A 22,911-nucleotide genomic window follows, 5' to 3' on the forward strand; every position below is an offset into this window, starting at 1 on the left:
ATATTATTCAAAAATTATAATTGATCCCTTTAGACATGATACCAGCTCTTAAAAGTCCTTTTCAAACATTTTAAAAAAACAATTACAGATTCCCCAAATATTTTAAAGTAATTACAAATTTTTCTTACTGTTACTACTCTGGGTTAAAGGCCGTCACAACATCATGAGTTGAATTTTGGTGTTAGCAATATTTAAGTTGAAGCATCAAAGCAATGACTCCCAGGGCTGCTGAGGATGAAGGCTCGTTTTTTGAGCATTATCAAAAGTTTTTTTTGCCAAAAAAGAAAACTAATTTTTAACTGGTTGCGTAATTCAAAAGGAAAGTTGTGGGACTGCAAAATTTGTATACTTGCCTCATTTTTCACATATGAATCATACTCTTTGCATAGCCAGACAACCTGCCTCAGATTTGTACTAATGTTTTTCTTTAGTCAACCATTAACAGACATTAGCAATGGCTTGACAACCATTTTGTGCCTATTTATCTCTCCTCACAGCAAAGAAGCATAGAGTAGAGAGGCCGCTTGAGAGACCAGTGACTCTAGGGCACCATTATTCAGTCCTCCTTAAAGATGTAAATTGTGGCTTAGAATAGTAGAGTGGACAATGTAACGTTCTCGATCAAGGAGGGAGGGAAATGAACTGTGTATATATAGACAGTTACTCTACTGTAAATTTTGGGCAAACTCTTTGCATTCACAAGTAAAGAGTAAATTAACAACTACTTGGAAATGCATGGAATAATTAGCAACAGGCATTGTGGATTTGTTAAAAGACATTTATGTTCAACAAATTTAATAGGATTTTTTGGAGAAGTGATTAGCTAGAAAAATGGAATTTAGGAGATGAGACGCCTATGGTTTTACAGAGGGTATCTGATAAGGCATATGATGAAAGGATTGTTTAAAAATTTCTGGACTTTGTTAGAAAATAAAATTTATTAGGACAGAGAGAAAGTTGATTTATGAAAAGGAAACACAAGCTAGAATTTCATCTCTGTAGTGGATCTGGAAACCTAGTGCATTTTGCTGGGGCACACAGCACTACCAGTGATTTCTGGTATGACCCATGTGGCACACCCTCTTAACAAGGGTGAACATGTGGGCATCCCCAGGAAGCCTGTGAAGGCCCACTATCCTACCGTCACACAGCCCAACTGGCTGATGCAATAGCAGGATACCTAATTTGACCATTGCAGGTCCAGGTAATGAATTCATGCATCACTCTGCAAACAACAAGCACTGAGCTACAAGAAAGGTCCAGCATGAAAGTTACTTAAAGGGCCAGGCATCCAAAACTGTCTCAGATCCAGGATATTGTCAGCAAAATGGCATGCCCACCAGCAATGCAAACTTCCACGCCTGCCCAACTCTGGTCCCACCCCCATCGACCTCCAAATATCCTGCCCCTTGTATGTCAAGTGCTCTTACGTTTTGTGAAGAAGATCCTGAGGAATGGAATATGGTAGAACAAACTCTGGATAGTGGTATTCTGAGTGATCGTGACACACCAGGATCTATCATATCCAAATGTACAGAATGTGTACTTGGGTGATAAATATTCAAGAGGATTCTAGTTAATGGAGTGATGTGACAAATATGAACAATATAGTGAAAGCCAAGCCAAGCCAGTTCTGCTGAAAGGTCATGAGGACTCGAAACGTCAACTCTTCTTCTCTGCCGATGCTGCCAGACCTGCTGAGTTTTTCCAGGTAATTCTGTTTTTGTTAGAGTGAAAGCTAATCCAGGCTTAAATTATGATTGAATGTTTTGGATGATGGCCAAGAAATTAGGTCCATGGACAGGCAGAATGAGGTGAAAGAGTAGAAAGTAAGAAAGCACAGTGCAAGCAGTGATATTGCTGGGGTTCCCAAATTGTGGGTCATGGCCCCTGATGGAGTTGCAGAGGTCACATTTGGGGTCATGAGCTCCCCCTCATTCAAGGCAGCAATGGTTACTCTGTTGGGACAGTCCTGGACTCATAGGATTGATGCTGCCAAACAGCAAAAGGGCGGATGGTGAGTCCAAAACACTCTTAAAATAAGAAAACACTTTAGCAGTGGGGTTGACTGGGCCTGGGAGGTTTGTGTGCTGACTTGTGGCAGGAAGAGGCCACCAAGTGTAACTCAGTCACTGCCTGAGTGGCTCAGCCAGGAAGATGAGTGGCAGCTTCAAACTTTACTATGTTTCTGCTCCTTTCTGTCTGTTGTCCAGACTCCCTATCTCAGGAGGGAGACTCTGCTTGGCACGCATAAGCAACTAGACCAAAAGGGAGGAAGGAGAGAGGAGCTGGAGTCTGAGTCAGTGAGTGTGCATGTGAGGGGGAAGGGAAGTTGGGAAAAAGGGCTGTAGAATGAGTGTTGGGGAGGATAAGTTGGGAGAGCGGTGTGTGGATGTGTGTGTTTGTGTGTGATGAGAGAGGGGATGTTTAAAATGTGTGTGGAGAGAGACGGTAGGGAGGGGAACTTCACTGAGTCTTCTGCCAGCAGGGTACATGGAGAGTTTGGTTGAAATCTACATGAGTAAATAAAATAATAACTTTTTCACAAATACTTTAAAAATCAGATTTTCGTATTTATATGATGTTTATTATATGCTGATCTAGAAATGCGTGAACTGTAATAGTATACACTGAATGTTCCTATGCTGTTTTGTTTCTGTTGGGAGTTACATTAATTTTCAGTTGTTAAAATGGGGTCTAATCAGAAAATGATTTGGGAAGCAATGTGATAGTGATCAGGAAGTGTCACTTGCATATTGGAGAAACAGTCTCAAATAGTGCAAGAGTGATATTGTGCAGTACTAATCCTGGTATACATATAAGTACAAGCAGAGGACGTAACATGAGTAGATTAGGCAATTGAATAAAGGCCACAAAACATCTCGGAACCGAACTAGAAGCAGAAGCTCTTGTCATCATGATGTTTTGGTAGCTGCCAATAGGGGCAGAATTTTCTGTTTCCCTGCGGCGGGTTTGTAGGCATGGGGGTGGTCATAATATTTCTTAGATGGCCTTCCTGCTGGGCTCCTGCCCACCCCAGCTTGTCCCCGATTTTACACTGGGATGGGCGAGGCCCAGGCTGGCCTGCCCTAAACCCAATTAAAGCCCTTAATTGGCCAATTATTGACCAATTAATTACTGTTTCCTGCCCAGCCTCAATTTTCAAGCTGGCAGGAGAACAGGGACAAGAGAGAAGACCAAAAAGTAACCCTTTTCAAACATCAGGTGGGATCGCCACTATCAACAACCTCCTTTTAACATCGTACAACCCACCCAAAAAGGTAGGTCCTCCCTCCCCCACTAACACCCCAAACCTCTTCTGCCCGCCCCCCTGGGGCTCACCTCCCCATTCTGCCCTGAGACCCCAAAAAAATTACCTTTTTGTTTTGTTTTATTCATTTCATGGGATGTGGATGTCGCTGGCTGGGTCAGCATTTATTGCCCATCTCAAACTGCCCTTGATAAGGTGGAGTTGAGCTGTCTTCTTGAACCACTGCAGTCCACGTGGTGTAGGTACACCCACAGTGTTGTTAGGAAGGGAGTTCCAGGATTTTGACCCAGCAACAGTGAAAGAACGGTGATATAGTTCCAAGTCAGGATGGTGAGTGACTTGGAGGGGAACTTCTAAGTGGCAGTGTTCCCATCTATCTGCTGCCCTTGTCCTTCTAGATGGTAGTGGTCATGCATTTGGAAGGTGCTGTCGAAGGAGCCTTGGTGAATTCCTGTAGTGCATCTTGAAGATGGTATAGATTGTTGCTACAGTGTGTCGGTGGTGGAGAGAGTGAATGTTTGTGGATGTGGTGCCAATCAAGTGGGCTGCTTTGTCCTGGGTGGTGTCAAGCTTCTTGAGTGTTGTGGGAGCTGCACTCATCCAGGCAAGTGGGGAGTATTCCATCATACTCCTGACTTGTGCCTTGTAGATGGTGGACAGGAGGGTCAGGAGGTGGGTTACTCATCGCACGGTTCCTAGCCTCTGACCTCCTCTTTTAGCCACAGTATTTATATGGCTAGTCCAGTTCAGTTTCTGGTTAAAGCTAATGCCCAGGATGTTGATAGTGGGGGATTCAGTGATGGTAATGTCATTGAATGTCAAGGGGCGATGGTTGGATTCTCTCTTGTTGGAGATGATCATTGCCTGGCACTTGTGTGATGTGAATGTTACTTGCCACCTGTCAACCCAAGCCTAGATATTGTCCAGGTCTTGCTGCTTCAGTATCTGAGGAGTCGCAAATGTGCTGAACATTGTGCAATCATCAGTGAATATCCCCACTTCTGGCCTTATGATGGAAGGAAGGCCATTAATGAAGCAGCTGAAGATGGTTGGGTCGAGGAACTCCTGCGGTGACGTCCTGGAGCTGAGATAACTGACCTCCAAAAATCACAACCATCTTCCTTTGTGCGAGATATGACTCCAACCAGCAGAGAGTTTACCCCCTGATTCCCATTGACTCCAGTTTTGCTCAGGCTCCTAGATGCCACACTCTGTCAAATGCAGCCTTGATGTCCAGAGCAGTCACTCTCACCTCGGGAGCTCAACTCTTTTGTCCATGTTTGAACCAAGGCTGTAATGAGGCCAGGAGCTGAGTGGCCCTGGCGGAACCCAAACTGAGCATCAGTGAGCAGGTTATTGCTATGTAAGTGCTGCTTGATAGCACTGTTGATGACCCCCATTACTTTACTGATGATCTAGAGTAGACTGATGGGGCAGAAAATCAGCCAGGTTGGATTTGTCCTGCTTTTTGTGTATAGAACATGCCTGGGCGATTTTCTGCACAGCGGTTAAATGCCAATGTTGTAGCTGTACTGGAACAGCTTGGTTAGGGATGTGGCAAGTTCTGGAGCTTCAGTACTATTGCTGGAATATTGTCAGGGCTCATAGCCTTTGCAGTATCCAGTGCCTTCAGCCATTTCTTGATATCACATGGAGAGAATAGAATTGGCTGAAGACTGGCATCTGTGATGCTGGGGACCTCTGGAGGAGGCTGAGAATGATCATCCACTTAGCACTTCTGGCTGAATATTGTAGCAAATGCTTCAGCCTTACCTTTTGCACTGATGTGCTGGGCTCCTTCATCGTTGATGATGGGGATATTTGTGGAGCCTCATACTCCAGTGATTTGTTTAATTGTCCACCACCATTCACTACTGGATGTGGCAGGACTGCAGTGCTTAGATCTGATCCGTTGGTTGTGGGATCACTTAGCTCTGTCCATCACATGCTGCTTATGCTGTTTTCTCAAGTAGTCCTGTCTTGTAGCTTCACAAAGCTGATACTTCATTTTTGGCTATGCCTGGTGCTGCTTCTGGCATGCCCTCCTGCACTCTTCATTAAACCAGTGTTGATCCCCCGGTTTGGTGGTTACTGTAGAGTGAGTGATATGCTGGGCCATGAGGTTACAGGTTGTGTTCGGGAACAGTTCTGCTACTGCTGATAGCCCACAGTGCCTCATGGATGCCCAGTCTTGAGTTGCTAGATCACGCAACATGAAAGAGGGTATCCTCATTGTGAAGGCGGGACTTCGCCTCGACAATGACTATGCAGTGGTCACCCCTACCGATACTGTCACGGACAGATGCAAACGCATGTTGGTGAGGATGAGGTCAAGTATGTTATTCCCTCTTGTTGGTTCCCTCATCACCTGCTGCAGACCCAACCTAGCAACTATGTCATTTAGGACTCAGCCAGTTCGGTTAATAGTGGTGCGACCGAGCCACTCTTGGTGTTGGGCATTGAAGTCCCCCATACAGAGTGCATTCTCCGCCCTTGCTACCTTAAGTGTTTCCTCCAAGTGGTGTTCAACATGGAGGGGCACTGATTCATCAGCTGGGGAGTCAGTACATGGTAATCAGCAGGAGGTTTCATGGCTCATGTCTGACTTGATGCCATGAGGCTTCACGGGGTCCAGAGTCAACAGAGGGCAACTCCCTCTTGACTGTATACCATTGTGCCGCCATGTGTGCTGGGTCTGTCCTGCCGGTGGGACAGGACACACCCAGGTATGGTGATGGTGTGTCTGGGACATTATCTGTAAGGTATGATTTGTGAGGATGACTATGTTTGGCTGTTGCTTGACTAGCCTGTGAGGCAACTGTCCCAATTTTGGCACTAGACACTGGATGTTAGCATGGAGGACTTTGCGGGATCAACAGGGCTGAGGTTGCCATTGTCGTTTCCAGTGCCTAGGTCAATGCCAGATGGTCCATCCGGTTTCATGACTTTGGAGCGGTTTGTTACAACTGACTGTCTTGCTAGGCCATTTATAGAGGGCATTTAAGAGTCAACCACAATGCTGTGGGTTTGGAGTCACATGTAACCTCAACTCCACATTATTGACTACCCTGATAACCTTTCACCCCCTTGTTAATCAAGAATCTATCTAGCTCTGCCTTAAAAATTTTCAAAGACTCTGCTTCCACCGGCATTTGAGGAAGAGAGTTCCAAAGACTCACAACCCTCTGAGAGAAAAAAATTCTCCTCATCTCAGTCTTAAATGAGCAACCCCTTATTTTTAAACAGCAACCCCTAGTTCTAGATGCCCCCACAAGAGGAAACATCCTCTCCACATTCACCCTGTCCAGGCCCCTCAGGATCTTAAAGGTTTCAATTAAGTTGCCTCTTACTCTTCTAAATTCCACTGGATACAAGCCTAACCTGTCCAACCTTTCCTCATAAGACAGCCCACCCATTCCTAATATTAGTGTAGTAAACCTTCTCTGAACTGCTTCTAACACATTTACATTTTTCTTTAAATAAGGAGACCAGTACTGTAGACAATACTCCGGATGTAGTCTCACTAATGCCCTGTACAGCTGAAACATAACCTCCCTACTTTTGTAATCAATTCTCCTCATAATAAATGATAACATTCTATTAGATTTCCTAATTACCTGCTGTACTTGCATAGCGAGCCTTTTGTGATCCATGCACTAGGATATCAAGATCTCTCTGAATCTCAGAGCTCTGCAATCTCTCACCATTTAGATAATAAACTTTTTTATTCTTCCTACCAAAATGAACAATTTCACATTTTCCCACATTATACTCCATTTGCTGGATCTTTGCCTACTCACTTAACCTATCTATGACATTTTGTAGCCTCCTTACGTCCTCTTCAAAATTATTTTGCTACCTACTTTGAGTCATCAGCAAATTTAGCCACCATCCCTTTAGCCCCTTCATCCAAGTTATTTACATAAGTTGTAAAAAGTTGAGGCCCCAGCAATGATCCCTGTGGTACACCACTCGTCATATCCTGCCAACCAGAAAATGGGCTATTCGTGCCAACTCCCTACTTCCTGCTAGCTAGCCAATCTTCTATCCATGCCAATATGTTACCCCCTACACCATGAGCTTTTATTTTCTGCAATAATTTTTGATGTGGCACTTTATCAAATGCCTTCTGGAAACCTAAGTGCAGTACATCGCCCGGTTCACCTTTATCCATGTGACTCTTTCAAAGAACTCCAATAATTTGCTTAAACATGATTTCCCTTTTACAAAACCATGTTGACTCTGCCTGATTGCCTTGGATTTTTCCAAGTGCCCTGCTTCAACATCTTTAATAATAGCTTCTAACATTTTCCCTGTGACAGATATTAGGCCAACTGGCCTAGAGTTTCCTGCTTTCTGTCTTCCTCCCTTCACTGCTCAATGCAAGCTGGAGGAACAGCACCTCATCTTCTGACTAGGCACTTTACAACCTTCCGGACTGAATATTGAGTTCAACAACTTCAGATCATGAACTCTCTCCTCCATCCCCAACCCCTTTCCGATCCCCCTTTTTCAAATAATTTATATATATTTTTCTTTTCCCACCTATACCTATTTCCATTATTTTTAAATGTATTTCCATCCATTGTTTTATCTCTACCTTTTAGCCTATTTCAATCCCTTCCCCCCCACCCCATCCCCACTACGGCTATCTGTACTTTGCTCATCCTACTTTCTATCCTTAATGTCACCATTAGTACATTTCTTAATTAATATCACCACCATCAACACCTCTTTGTCCTTTTGTCTATGACATCTTTCTTAATCTCCACCTATCACTGGCCCTCTATCAAGCTCTACCTGTCCTACCACCACCACCCCCCCCCCTCCATTTAAACCAGCTTATATTTCACCCTTTTTCTGTTTTCCTTAGTTCTGATGAAGAATCATTTGGACTCGAAATGTTAACTGCGTTCCTCTCTGCAGATGCTGTCAGACCTGCTGAGTTTTTCCAGGTATTTTTGTTTTTGTCTAGTATAGTATGCTCTCTGGTTGGCTCCAGAATGTGCTGTTCCAAGAAACTAGCCCAAAAACATTCTATGAGTTCCTCATCGACGTTACCTTTGCCCATCTGATTTTTCCAGCCTATGGGGAGGATTTCCTCCCCCCCCCCACCGTTGGTGGGGGGAGATGTTTAGGAGTGGGCGCGTGGAGGTGCATCTCCGATCGGCACCCAGGATTGGGGGCGTGCCGCCATTTTACATGGGCGGGCCAATTAAGGCCTGCCCAGTGTGATGTCTGCCAGGAAGCGCGATGTGCTCCCTATGTGGGTGGGGGGGGGTTTCCCTGAGCCGAGAGCGGGCACATCTCCCTGAGGCTAAGTGCAGCCTCAGGGAGATCGGCTCCACAATAAAAAATCTGAAAAATAGAAAAAAAAATTCCCTGACATGTCCCCTCATGTGACACTGTCATGTGAATTGAGACTTGTCCATCACTTTCAAATACACTTTTATTATATTTTTAAAAACCTATATGAAACCTCATCCCACCCGTGGATGAGGTTTCATGTTTTTTCTAATGGCCGCTGGGGCTCCTGGCCTGCCCACCAACTTTAATGTTGATGGGCAGGTCCACTAATTACTTTAATGACTTTGTCAACAGCCTCAATTGGTCATTGACAGGTCGGCGGGCGCACAGCTGATTCTGCTGAGTCCCTGCCTACCGGGAAATTTAAATGCGGTGGAGTGACTTCGGGAGTTCCGCCTGACATAATCCCGTGTCATTTTATGTGTTGGCAAGTGGGCCCTGCCCCCACCGCTCACTGACCAGGAAATCCTGACTTATATGTAGATTAAAATCCCCCCACAATTATTGATGTACCTTTCTGACAATCTCCCATTATGCCTTCTTTTATACTCTGTCCTATCATGTAGTTACAATTAGGTGGCATGTACACCACTCCCACAAGTGACTCCTTGCCTTTATCATTCCTCATCTGAACCCAAACCGCTTCTACATCCTGTTTTCCTGAACTTAGGTCATCCCTCTCTAATGTGCTTATGCCACCATTAATTAACAAAGCCACCCCTCCACTGTTTCCTAACTTCCTGTCCTTCCTAAATGTCATGTACCCTTCAATATTCAGGTCCCAATCTATGTCATCCTGTAGCCATATCTCTGTAATGGCTATCAGGTCATGCTTATTTATTTTTGTTTGCACTATCAGTTTATCTGTTATGTTTCGAGTGTTACGTGCATTTAGATGCAGAGCCTTTAGTTTTGACCTTTTATTATTTTTGTAGCATCTAGCCTTATCTGCTGACTTACTCTTAGAATTGTAGTCACTGTCCCTTCCTGTCACAGTCTGTTTATCATTTCCCATATTAATAACTTTCTCTCTCGCCTTGTCTTTATTCTTTGGTTTACCACATCTTCCCAAATTTGACATCTTGCCCCCGCTATTCAGTTTAAAACTCTCTCTACTTCCCTAGTTATGTGGCTTGCAAGGACACCAGCCCCAGCAGGCTTCAGGTGTAGACCATCCCAATGTTACTGATCTCACTTTCCCCGATACTGGTACCAGTGCCCTACAAACTGGAACCCACTTCTCCCACACCAGTCTTTGAGCCATGTGTTCATTTCTCTAATCTTATTTGTCCTATGTCAATTTGCATGTGGCTCAGGTAATAATCCAGAAATTATTATCTTTGAGGTTCTGCTTCTTAATTTGGTGCCTACCTCTTCATACTGACTATGCAGATCCTCCTTCCTCATCCTGCCTATGTCATTGGTACCTACATGGACCACAACCACTGGATCCTTGCTCTCCCTCTGAATGTTCATCTCCAGCCCTGAGCAGATGTCCTGAAGACAGGCATTGAGCAGGCAACACAGCTGTCTGGACTCTTGCTCTTCGCTGCAGAAAAAATTGTCTCCTTGCTATACTGTCCCCTGCTACCACTGCATTCCTTTTTGCTGGCCCCCACTTGGATGGCTCCCTGTACCACAGTGTCATGGTCAGCCAGCTTATCCACCCTGCAGCCCCCAATCTCATCTAAACAAGCTGAGAGAACCTCCATTCTGTTGGACAATTGCAGAGGCTCACACCCCTGCACTCCTGCCCTCTGGGTTCCCTTACCTGCCTCACTCACAGTCACACCCTCTTGTCCCTGGCCACTGACCAAATCAGAAGACCCTATCCTAAGTGGTGTGACTGCCCCCTGGTACAAAACATCCAGGTAACTTTCCCCCTCCCTGATGTGTTGCAGAGTCTGCGGCTCAGCCTCCAGCTCAATGTCTCTGATTTGACGTTCCTCAAACCGCCAAATGCCTGCTGCAGGCGTGTTTGTCCTGAATCACAACGTTATCCCGGAGCTTCCACATGCTGCAGCCTTGACACATCACCTGTCCTGCCACCCTTAATGTATTTCAAATAATTAATGAATTATATTAATCACTTATTTATGTTGCTTTCTTATATATTTTATTAACTTTGCCACCAATTTGTGTACTATTTTAAACCTTAGGGATAGAATAGAACTTAGCCACTTACCAGATACTCACCAAACAGCCAGTTCCTTTCCCTGTCATAGAGCAAGAACTACATCCTTCCCCACCCTGCTTCACCAAACAACCTCCCCTCTACCAATCTCCAAATCTTCATTCAGTTAGATCAGCTACACTCTGTTTGCCAAGGCTGCACTAAAGAATGCTGAATTTATAGTAAACTGAACTGAGGCTACAGTAACTGGATTCAACTAGTCAGCTAATTAACTACTCAGCTCCAGCAGCTAAGAGTGAGTTTACCCTGTCTAAACTGAGAGGGGAGGAGGGGGGAATCCATAGTTGAACTGAGAATCAAGACTCCGATTATATTGCGCATTGAATAGAGTGCTCTTCAAGGAGTTTACGACCGGTGAATCTACATTTTTTTCTATCCATCTGGGCTTGATTTAAATACATCATTCAGGAATATAAAGACTGTCTTTTAATTATTTTACAGCCCAGTACCTTCTTTGTCAATTTTGTAAGAGAAGTGCTTTAATGGCAAAATAATGACTCAAAAATGGAATAGTAACTGCTTCAAAATGTAGGAATGAATGACTTGATTATATGGCAGGCTGGGATTTTTGCTGGCTCTTTGGGAGTGGTAATGGGGAGTTAATTACATTGGATGTAGACACACTTTATCTAGGTTTCAAGCATGTGTAGCTGATGAAGACATGGTCAGGGAATCCCTGCAGGCTAAGCCCATTCATTTGCAATTCAGTCAGCAATTCACACTGCAGTTAAACTGAAAGGGCTAGGATACTTGGAAGGACATCATTATAAACCTAACAAAAAAAGAAAAATAGCTAGAAAATCTCAGCAGGTCTGACAGCATCTGCGGAGAGGGAAACAGTTAACGTTTTGAGTCTGTATGACTCTTCATCAGGACTAAGGAAATAGAGAAATGAGGTGAAATATAAGCTGGTAGAGGGGGGTGGGACAGGTAGAGCTGATAGAGGGCCAGTGATAGGTGGAGGCAAAGAAGAGATTGCCAAAGATGTCATAGACAAAAAGATAAAAGGGTGTTGACAGTGGTGATATTATGTAAGGAATGTGCTAATGGGGACATTAGGGGTAGCAAGCAGGACAAGCAAGTAGCAGATGGCCCTAGTGGGGGTGGGGTGGGGAAAAGGGATCAAAATGGGCTAAAAGGTGGAGATAAAACAATAGATGGAAATAAATTTAAAAATAGGTGGAAAAAGAAAAATATATATTTTTTAAATTATAAATTATTGGAAAAAGGGGGATTGGAAATGGGGTGAGGATGGAGGAGAGAGTTCATGATCTGAAGTTGTTAAACTCAATATTAAGTCCGGAAGACTGTAAAGTGCCTAGTCCAAAGATGAGTTGCTGTTCCTCCAGTTTGCGTTGAGTTTCACTGGAACATTGCAGCAGGCCAAGGACGGACATGTGGACATGAGAGCAGGGTGGAGTGTTGAAATGGCAAGCAACAGGGAGGTCTGGATCATGCTTCCAGATAGACCGAAGGTGATCTGCAAAGCGATCACCCAGTCTGCGTTTGGTCTCTCCAATGTAGAGAAGACTGCATTGGGAGCAGCAAATGCAGTAGACTAAATTGAGAGAAGTGCAAGTGAAATGCTGCTTCACTTGAAAGGAGTGTCTGGGCCCTTGGACGGTGAGGAGGGGGGAAGTAAAGGGGCAGGTGTTGCACATTCTGTGGTTCCATGGGAAGGTGCCTTGGGAGGAGGTTGAGGTGTAGGGGGTGATGGAGGAATGGACCAGGTATCCCAGAGGGAACAATCCCTGTGGAAAGCCGCTTGGGGGGGGAGGGTTGAAGGGAAGACATGTTTGGTGGTGGCATCATGCTGGAGTTGGTGGAAAAGGCGGAGGATGATCCTTTGAACGCAGAGGCTGGTGGGGTGATAAGTGAGGACAAGGGGGACTCTATCATGGTTCTGGGAAGGAGAGGAAAGTGTGAGAGCGGATGCACTGGAGATGGGCCGGACACGGTTGAGGGCCCTGTCAACCACTGTGGGTGGAAAACCTTGGTTAAGGAAGGAGGAAGACATGTCAGAGGAACTGTTTTGGAAAATGGCATCATCAGAATAGATGCGACGGAGGCGAAGGAACTGAGAGAATGGGATGGAGTCCTTACAGGAAGCGGGGTGTTGAGGTAGCTGTGGGAGTTGGTAGGCTTGTAATGAATATTGGTGGACAGTCTATCACCAGAAATTGAGGCAGAGAGGTCAAGGAAGGGAAGGGAAGTGTCAGTGATGGACCATGTGAAAATGATGGAGGGGTGGAAATTGGAAGCAAAATTAATAGATTTTTCCAAATCCAGACGAGAGCATGAAGCAGCACCGAAGTAATCATCAATGTATTGGAGAAAGAGTTGAAGAGTTGTGGGAGGGGGCCTGAGTAGGACTGGAACAGGGAATGTTCCACATATCTCATACAGAGACAGGCAAAACTGGGGCCCATGTGGGTACCCATAGCCACACCTTTTAGTTGGAGGAAGTGAGAGGAGTTTAAGGAGAAATTGTTCAGTGGGAGAACAAGTTCAGCCTGGCGGAGGAGAGTAGTGGTGGATGGGGATTGTTCGGGCCTCTGTTTGAGGAAGAAGCGGAGAGCCCTCAGACCATCCTGGTGGGAGATAGATGTCTAAAGGGATTGGACGTCCATGGTAAAGAGGAGGCGGTTGGGGCCAAGGAACTGGAAATTGTTGATATGATGTAGGGTATGAGAGGAATCGCGGATGTAGGTAGGAAGAGACTGGACAAGGGGAACGAGAATGGTGTCAAGATAGCAAGAATTGAGTTCCCTGGGGCAGGAACAGGCTGACACGATTGGTCTGCTGGGACAGTCCTGTTTGTGGATTTTAGATAGGAAGTAGAAGCGGGCTGTCCGTGGTTGGGAGACTGAGGTTGGAAGCTGTGGAGGAAAGATCTCCACACCTATTCCCACTTATTTTTTTAATCTATTTCCATCTCGTGTTTTAACTCCACCTTTTAGCCCATTTCAATTCCTTCCCCCCACCCCACCGCCACTTGGGCGATCTGCCACTTGCTTGTCCTGCTTGCTAACCTTAATGTCTCCATTAGCATCTTCCTTACATAATATCACCACCGTCAACACCCCTTTGTCTTTTTGTCTATGACATCGTTGGCAATCTCTTCTTTGCCTCCACCTATCACTGGCCCTCTATCCAACTCTACCTGTCCCACCCCCCTCTACCAGCTTATATTTGACCTCATTTCTCTATTTCCTTAGTTCTGATGAAGAGTCATACTGACTCAAAATGTTAACTGTGTTCGTCTCCGCAGATGCTGTCAGACCTGCTGAGTTTTTCCAGCTTTTTTGTTTTTGTTTCAGATTTCCAGCATCCGCAGTATTTTGCTTTTATTATAAACCTAACAATGATCAATTTGAAATAGGCTCTATAAAAAGTAATTTATATTTTGCTGAGCAGCTCCTGTGTTTTTTTAAATGTATATGAGTGTCACTGCCTGTTCTTGTCTGAAGCTCTGGTGAGCTAAATCATCGCAAAGGCAGGTAATCAACAAAGCATCAGTAGTTCTGTATCCCACATTATTTTGGTCCCGTTATTGCCCCATTTTTAGGTGGAAGCAGGTTGTCAATGAGACCAAGATCAGCCCCTGAGAATTTGGGGAATTGAATTCTGTCATTTCTGAATGCACAAATTATTATCAAATTGGAAAGGTATATACTCCAGGAATATACTGGTTTTAACCTGAGCAGCTAAGTTGAAATTTCTAAAGTGTTATTCAAGAATTATATAAGGCTCACCAGTGGAGATGGAGACTGCAAATATATGGTGCAGATAAAACAGAGAATTAGTGAGGAAAAATGATTGTTCTACTTATTACAGCCCCAGTCCATAACCTCAGATATGTCCTTATTCAGCATATTTGTTCTCATACTAGGAAATTATTGGAATATAATCACTGGCCCATAACTCGAGAAATAAAACAATGGCTCAGGCTTGTCTTAAATCATTTCCTCACAGATTTGTGATGGAATTGAGAAATGATTGCATAATTATTCACTCAAGTGTTGCAGTTACCTTAGTTTGTTTCTATCACTATACATTGCATTGATTCAGATTTTAAAATTATACATCAGAATTAATAGCAGAGTTATTCTGTCATCCCTTACAGGTGTTCTTCCATCAATGATTCATATTGCATCAAATAGCATTCATAGTGAGGCCAGGTAATTGCCTGATATCAGGGCCATATAATCTTAGCTCTCAAGGGCAATGTAGGATCATATTTGCAAAGAGGAATACGAAGAATATCCTTTTCTCAATGACACATCAAAAACAATTGCAGCTACTTAGTGGAAAGCTGGTACAATCTTTCTAAGAGTTAAATTATATCACATGCCTTTTACAAGGCACCGATATTTTGGTAAAAGCAAAATACTGCAGATACTGGAAATCTGAAACAAAATCAAAAATTGCAGGAAAAACTCGGCAGTTCTGACAGCATCTGTGGAGAGAAAGACAGAGTTTCGAGTCTGTACGACTCTTCTTCAGACCTATGATATTTTGGTGTCTTTGTACTGAGATGTTAAATTCTTGAGAAGAGTTGCATTCTATAATCTATGAGAACAACTCTGACATATTTTGGATTTAGTTTAACTGAGATAGAGTGGATATGTCAATTCCAATTGGAGCAATGCTTTCTCAGCAGCAAAAAAGGGGAATTAGTTTTGAAGGAATTTCTGCATTGCAAACCAAGCTGTTAATACTTTCAAATCTTCTTGAGTTATTGAAGGATAATATTCTACAAATTGAATTAAAACATCAAACTTACATGAACACTTTGGCCTTGATATTGCATAGTATCTCTGAATCACCATGGGGTGTTTTCCTTCACTCAAAGAACTACATAAATTCAAGTTGTTGTTGCATTGTCATGTGTAGAGTATAACAAGTATTTGACATATATCTACTGAAATCCTTTGTCTTTTGTCCTAACAAGACCAATATATATTTTAAGCTATTTTATGCTTCTGGTGAAATATTAAATGAATGAATGCAATATTTTACAGCAATATTCTCACAAAATAAGTTCAAGACTTCACTTTATAAATAGTTTCAACTGCTGACACATATTCATTAACAACAACAGAAGCTGAGAAACATTTTAGATTTTCTGCTTTTTTAAAAAACTGTTAAGACCTGTGTGGTAATCTGATGTGTAATATACCTTTAAGAAGAATGTTATAATGGAAGATCATATGACCTTAGTATCCAATAGCAATGTAGCATGGGCTATCTCAGTAGTCAGTAGTTTATAGTTGGAGTCTGTAATGTAGAGACAGGGTTTGAGTTGAAAGCACACAAGTGTTGCTGCTGAGTTCCTTTGTAAATAAATAGAATGTGTCCTACCTAAGAACTGCCTGCTGATCTACTCAGTCCATGGTACCAACTTGGCCATCCCCAAACAAGTGTGCAACGTGGATCTGTAAGTCCAACCAAATTAGTAACTATGATCCAACAAACTGGCAATGAGAAAAAAGCAAGGAAGGAAGAGAAAAATAGCGAGGAAAAAGTGAAGATACAAAAAGCTGACTTCGAGAATAAAACAAGTTAACAAAGGAAATCAAGAGAAACAAATTCGAGCCATACCTCGCATGGTAATTGTAAGTAGAATTCCTGTACTAATTGTTGAAGCAATCCCCACAATTTGGAAGAATTGATCCTTTTGATCCAGCTGTGAGCGATTAGTCACATTATATTGAACACCTTGGGCAGAATTTTACCGTCTGCGAGTGGGGGGCAGGGCCCTCTCGCCGACGCGTAAAATGACGTGGGATGATGTTCAGTGGGTGCACGCTGGAGTCGGCTGCGCGCCTGCCGATAATTGAAAGGCCTATTAAAGCCACTAACGAACTAATTAACTTTAAATTTACGCTGCCTGTCCAACCAAATGCCTTTGTATTTTTTAGGAAACCTCATCCACGAGCCCCAATTTTGTTATGCTCCTGGCTGAAGCGGAATGAATTGGCTCCCATTCTTTTTTCAACTCCATTGATTGGTCGCAATGAGATTAATTTAAAAGGGATCGCTTTCCCCCATGGGTACCTTTTCCCAGTCAAAATGTATTTTTTTTAGAAGGAGCCAATTTAACCAGGCTTTCCTGTGTCAAACTATTTACAAAAATCAGAGAAAAATAATAAAAACACAACACACATACACACAGATCAGTAATGAGAAGTCGAGAGTCCAAATAAAAGTTTAAAAATATATACGAATCAGTCTTTGGCTTGTCCGTGAGACATGGATGGAGAAAAGTTGGGTGATTTCAGTATAGTTGACTTTGGCAGTACGGCAGTGGGTTTGGAGACATTTGGTTTTGCAGGATAGCTGAAAAAGCTGTCCTATTTCCCTTTTAATTGTGGCTTCTGCTGAGCCTTGCTTCCAGCAACAGAGAGAAAGAGAGAGAGAGAGAGAGAGAGACTTTGCCTGAAACTGCAGGGGTGACTAGTTCGTCTTCTTGCTGTCACACACACAGCACACCAGCACACTAGCACATGAGCACTGCTCTGCAGCTAGCTTTTTAATCCATTTTCCCTGTGTATTCCTGTAAGGGGAAAAAAAAAACATGTCTTCCACCCAGAGTCTGTTTTCTTTGATCTACAACCATTTTACACATTCTAAGATATGAATCAACAGGAGATGGGTTTTAGATAACTGCTGAAATGTGGTAATCAGTCTTTTGTCTCTGTATCTACGGGATATTAAAGTTCAGTCTCTTGCAACTTTCCTATCTACCTTTAAAGTGCCTCTGTTTGATGAAGGCCGTGACATCTTTTCAGGTGCAATGTTTCCATGTTCTTTCAGGACAGGCCTGTCAGTATAATCCACATAGCGACTTTTGCAGAAAATGGACACCGTATATTATCAGCCATCTTTTGCTCAGTGTCCTTGCTTGTATTTCTTTATAAACACACTAGTTTTCCTTAAAAAGTTCAAGATGCCTGTAAGTAATTCATGGCTGTAATTGGCTTTTATGACACTTGTTACTTCCTCAAATAATGCTAAAAAATTAGTCTTTCCCTTTCACAAAACCATGTTGACTCTGTCCGATTTTTAAGTGCCCTCCTATGATCTCCTTAATAATAGATTCTAGCATTTTCCCGATGACAGATATTAGGCTAGTTTCCTGCTTTCTGCCTCCCTATTTCTTGAATAGATGAGTTACATTTGCTATTTTCCAATCTGCGCAATTTTCCTGAGTTGGCTAGCTCTCCCACAGCCATTTAAAGGCTGTTGGGCCTTTAATTGGCTTGAGGCAGATCTTCTGATCCATTTGACAGAAAGTTCCACCTCTGAGAGCTGGTGACTAATCAAATCCCCAGCAGCTCTCTTGTCCCAGCAGTGCCACTAGAAGCAATGGCCACTGTTGGGACTCCTGGTAGCTCTGAAGAGGTTAGGCTGAGGGAGCCTGACTTTCAACGAAGCCTGTGGTCTTCTAGGGCCAAACTGGCAAGCCATGGTGGGAGGAGGTGAGGGGCCAGGACTCACAGGGCGAGGGTAGAATGTAAATGGTGGGGATGGGGGTGAAAACTTCGGGTAGGGCTTCCGATGGGCACAGCATACTTACATAGGAGAAAAACCACCCCACCCCAACAATTCTGGCCACAATTCTGCTAGGTTTCACCTGGTAGCCTGAACGTTTGATGTGGGTCTCCCCCACTAGAGGAAAAATACCGATAGCACCAGGACAAGGCCCTTAAGTGACCTCAGTTGGCCCATAGGTGAACAGGCCATCTGACACCCCTCCCGCTTTGGGTAAGATACCAATTTTCCGTCCCACCTGCCATGTCGCCCTCAGGGGGGGTGGTGTAGGGGTGTAAAAATTCAGCCCGAGGTATGGATGGGCTAGTGAGTTGGATAATTAGGTGACAGATAAGATCCAAAGTGGAAAAATACCATCTCTTTAACCCAGAATTTGGTCATCTGTCCTAATATCTTTTTATGTGACTTGGTACCAAATTTCATCTTATAACGCGAAGTGCCTTTTCCCAGCTGAAGAAGACTTGAACCACAGGATTATTGTCACTGGAGATCCTGGTGTCCCACATGGCACCTTGTTTCAGGCACCTCTGCCTATTTGTAAGGATGAAAACTCAAAGGAAAAGCATTCTCGGGCATCACCTGACCACTCAACTCAACAGCCCACTTGTTAATTTAACGAGCTATAACTAATGAAAAGCTACCTCTGACTATGTTAAGGTGTTATATAAATTCAAGTTGTTGATGCTATGACTTGACTTGTATGACATAGGATAAAGGTTTTCGTACAAGGCGAATTCCCAGTTTTTGTGAGGCTATCTGGGCTAAGTGCTAGTTAGTTCCCCTCATGGTAAAAGTAGAAATGAGTGACTTTATTCATGTGCTGCTCCCACCTGCTGGCTACTGAATGACAGTGACAGTAGCCTGGAAGAAATTTACATACCCATTCTAAGTAGATAGAAATGCAGAAGAATCTAACAACTAGAAGAAAAATAATTAGGTATAAGGCAAGGAAATCAAACTGCATGTTATGCAAACAATAGCACTGTCTAAACATAGCTGAAAATATCCTGAAAGCTTGTTGATAATAATTGAGAGGAATACAGATTGAGCCATTCAGTTATAAAAACAAAAATAAAAACAAAAAAACTGCGTATGCCAGAAATCCAAAACAAAAACAGAATTACCTGGAAAAACTCAGCAGGTCTGGCAGCATCGGCGGAGAAGAAAAGAGTTGACGTTTCGAGTCCTCATGACCCTTCGACAGAACGTGAGTTCGAGTCCAAGAAAGAGTTGAAATATAAGCTGGTTTAAGGTGTGTGTGTGGGGGGCGGAGAGATAGAGAGAGAGAGAGGTGGGGGGGGGTGTGGTTGTAGGGACAAACAAGCAGTGATAGAAGCAGATCATCAAAAGATGTCAACGTCAATAGTACAATAGAACACATAGGTGTTAAAGTTAAAGTTGGTGATATTATCTAAACGAATGTGCTAATTAAGAATGGATGGTAGGGCACTCAAGGTATAGCTCTAGTGGGGTTTTTTTTTTAATAATGGAAATAGGTGGAAAAAGGAAAATCTTTATAATTTATTGGAAAAAAAAGGAAGGGGGAAACAGAAAGGGGGTGGGGATGGGGAAGGGAGCTCACGACCTAAAGTTGTTGAATTCAATATTCAGTCCGGAAGGCTGTAAAGTCCCTAGTCGGAAGATGAGGTGTTGTTCCTCCAGTTTGCGCTGGGCTTCACTGGAACAATGCAGCAAGCCAAGGACAGACATGTGGGCAAGAGAGCAGGGTGGAGTGTTAAAATGGCAAGCGACAGGGAGGTTTGGGTCATTCTTGCGGACAGACCGCAGGTGTTCTGCAAAGCGGTCGCCCAGTTTACGATTACTTCGGTGACGCTTCATGCTCCCGTCGGGACTTGGAAAAATTTATTAATTTTGCTTCCAATCTCCACCCCTCCATCATTTTCACGTGGTCCATCTCTGACACTTCCCTTCCCTTCCTTGACCTCTCTGTCTCAATCTCTGGTGATAGACTGTCCACCAATATCCATTACAAACCCACCGACTCCCACAGCTATCTCGACTACAGCTCCTCACACCCCGCTTCCTGTAAGGACTCCATCCCATTCTCTCAGTTCCTTCGCCTCCGTCGCATCTGTTCCGATGATGCTACATTCAAAAACAGTTCCTCTGACATGTCCTCCTTCTTCCTTAACCGAGGTTTTCCACCCACGGTCGTTGACAGGGCCCTCAACCGTGTCCGGCCCATCTCCCGTGCATCCGCCCTCACGCCTTCTCCTCCCTCCCAGAAACATGATAGGGTCCCTCTTGTCCTCACTTATCACCCCACCAGCCTCCGCATTCAAAGGATCATCCTCCGCCATTTCCGCCAACTCCAGCATGATGCCACCACCAAACACATCTTCCCTTCACCCCCCTTATCGGCATTCCGTAGGGATCGCTCCCTCCGGGACACCCTGGTCCACTCCTCCATCACCCCCTACACCTCAACCCCCTCCTATGGCACCACCCCATGCCCACGCAAAAGATGCAACACCTGCCCCTTCACTTCCTCTCTCCTCACCATCCAAGGACCCAAACACTCCTTTCAGGTGAAGCAGCATTTCACTTGCATTTCCCCCAACTTAGTCTACTGCATTCGTTGCTCCCAATGTGGTCTCCTCTACATTGGAGAGACCAAACGTAAACTGGGCGACCGCTTTGCAGAACACCTGCGGTCTGTCCGCAAGAATGACCCAAACCTCCCTGTCGCTTGCCATTTTAACACTCCACCCTGCTCTCTTGCCCACATGTCTGTCCTTGGCTTGCTGCATTGTTCCAGTGAAGCCCAACGCAAACTGGAGGAACAACACCTCATCTTCCGACTAGGCACTTTACAGCCTTCCGGACTGAATATTGAATTCAACAACTTTAGGTCGTGAGCTCCCTTCCCCATCCCCACCCCCTTTCTGTTTCCCCCTTCCTTTTTTTTCCAATAAATTATAAAGATTTTCCTTTTCCCACCTATTTCCATTATTAAAAAAAAACCCCACTAGAGCTATACCTTGAGTGCCCTACCATCCATTCTTAATTAGCACATTCGTTTAGATAATATCACCAACTTTAACTTTAACACCTATGTGTTCTATTGTACTATTGTCGTTGACATCTTTTGATGATCTGCTTCTATCACTGCTTGTTTGTCCCTACAACCACACCCCCCTCCACCTCTCTCTCTCTCTCTATCTCTCCGCCCCCCACACACACACCTTAAACCAGCTTATATTTCAACTCTTTCTTGGACTCGAACTCAAGTTCTGTCGAAGGGTCATGAGGACTCGAAACGTCAACTCTTTTCTTCTCCGCCGATGCTGCCAGACCTGCTGAGTTTTTCCAGGTAATTCTGTTTTTGTTTTGAGCCATTCAGTGTTGACCTGTTAGGTTATCTTTTTTTCTGTTTCTTTTGTCATATGAATTTCTCCCAGCAGGATATCATCTTCATTAGAACTCAACAGGACAGTGTAAATTGTACCAAGATCGTGATAGATTAGCATGTCATATAGATTCATTTATTTACAAGAACATCTAGTAATAGTTAGAGTACAGTGCAGAATATTCAGAAAATGGCAGAAAAAGAGAAGTAATTGCTGTAATTTAGGGGAAGGTTTAATTTTTCTCTGTGTTAGACAGTTGAGTATGAAATGAAACAAGATTATAAGTTCTTGGGAAAGTAACATTAGACTTTATTTCTCGACTATCAACCTAAACCATAACCCATTTCTGTGCTCAGGGCCTGGACAGCTTAAGATACAGCTGCTGGTGATGGGGCGAGGGAATGGGGATTGCAGAAGAGTTGGAGGAATGCAGAATTTTTAGAGGGCTTTAGGACTGGAGCAAGTTACAGAGGTAGGAAGACATGAGGCTATAAAAGAATTTGAACAGAAGGATGAGAATTTTAAATTAGAAGCGTTGTGGGGCTGAGAGCTCATGATAAGTGAATGCCTGAGTGGGTCTGGGCACAGATTACGATATGAAGAGTAGAGTTCTGGATGGGTTGAAGTGTATGGAGCAGGTCTATAGGAGGTCAGTAGTAGAACATTGGGATAACAAGTAAATTGAGGCAGGGAATAGAGACAAGTGAAGTTCCAGTGAAGTTCATAATTGACAATCTTTTAAAGGTGTTGAAAGCTCAACTCTTTAAGGATAAAAGATTATGACCTTCACTTTTTCAATGAAGTTCAACACAAACTTCAAAAACAGCATGTTAGAAATTGTACCTCATTGCACCCATTTTACAGGCATAAAAAGGGAACAAGGAGACTCAATGTCATGGACGCACATTCTGTGCCCAAGGATTCTTGAATGATTCCTGATTTGAAGTTGAGTTGAAAGATTTTTCAGGATTCTCCAGCAGCCATGCCAAACAGATAGTGGACTCTTCCATATGCAAATAAGGAACCTAATGCCTGTTTTAAGACACAAAATTGTTGTTAGGAGGAACAGAGCAGGCAATGGGCCTGCTTCACTCAGTTGCACCTTGGATGTGGCTTAGGACCTAGCTACCACTGAAACAATTCACACCCCCCAGCAGATCAAGTGCTGACAGTATACCCAAGTTACTTAGATGAAGTCTGAGACTCAATTT

Source organism: Carcharodon carcharias, chromosome 6 (genome assembly GCF_017639515.1).
Source record: "Carcharodon carcharias isolate sCarCar2 chromosome 6, sCarCar2.pri, whole genome shotgun sequence".
Classification (NCBI taxonomy): Eukaryota; Metazoa; Chordata; class Chondrichthyes; order Lamniformes; family Lamnidae; genus Carcharodon; species Carcharodon carcharias.